Below are 698 nucleotides of genomic sequence, written 5' to 3' on the forward strand. Positions count from 1 at the left end.
GATCATTTAAAATTAAATGTTTTAGAAAATCATATATATATATATATATATATAAAGAACTCAGTATGCGGGTTAAAGATGGAGAAAGCACCGCCTTGTCCTCCCAAGAGGAAACTGAGTTTTCATATTTCTTCTCTAAACATGGATTTCTGGCTATAAAACACTCTGTCATTGTCATGAGCTTTATTTTTTTTTAAATGTTTTTATTGCTTTCGGAGAGGAGGGGAGGAGACAGGAAAATCAATGAGAGAGAATCATCCATTGGCTGCCTTCTGCACCCCCCCACTGGGGACCGAGTTCACAACCCGGGCATGTGCCCTGATGTGATCTCCTGGTTCATAGGCTGACGCTCAACCGCTGACCCACCCCGCCGGGCGTCATGTGCTTTCTTTACACTGGCTGCCCTTCTTGCTGCTTAAAGAGCATTAGGGTTTTGAATGTCCTGGGGAAGACAAATTTAGGATTTTAATTCCCCTAAATGGCATTTGAGGAACTCATATGTTATCACACTTTTCTTGCTTCTCTGTCTGCTTTGCTTTAATCCGAAGATGACATTTAAAATGAAGGTGAAGACTTTGTGTTGCAGCTAGATTTTAGCAGCCCTACTCTATTGATCCTGACCTGTATAGCAGCAAGAAAAAAAAAAATGCTAAGCTAATCTTGGATGTCTCAGTGTAATAAATAATAAAAGAAACTCA

Source organism: Myotis davidii, unplaced genomic scaffold (genome assembly GCF_000327345.1).
Source record: "Myotis davidii unplaced genomic scaffold, ASM32734v1 scaffold590, whole genome shotgun sequence".
Taxonomy (NCBI): Eukaryota; Metazoa; Chordata; class Mammalia; order Chiroptera; family Vespertilionidae; genus Myotis; species Myotis davidii.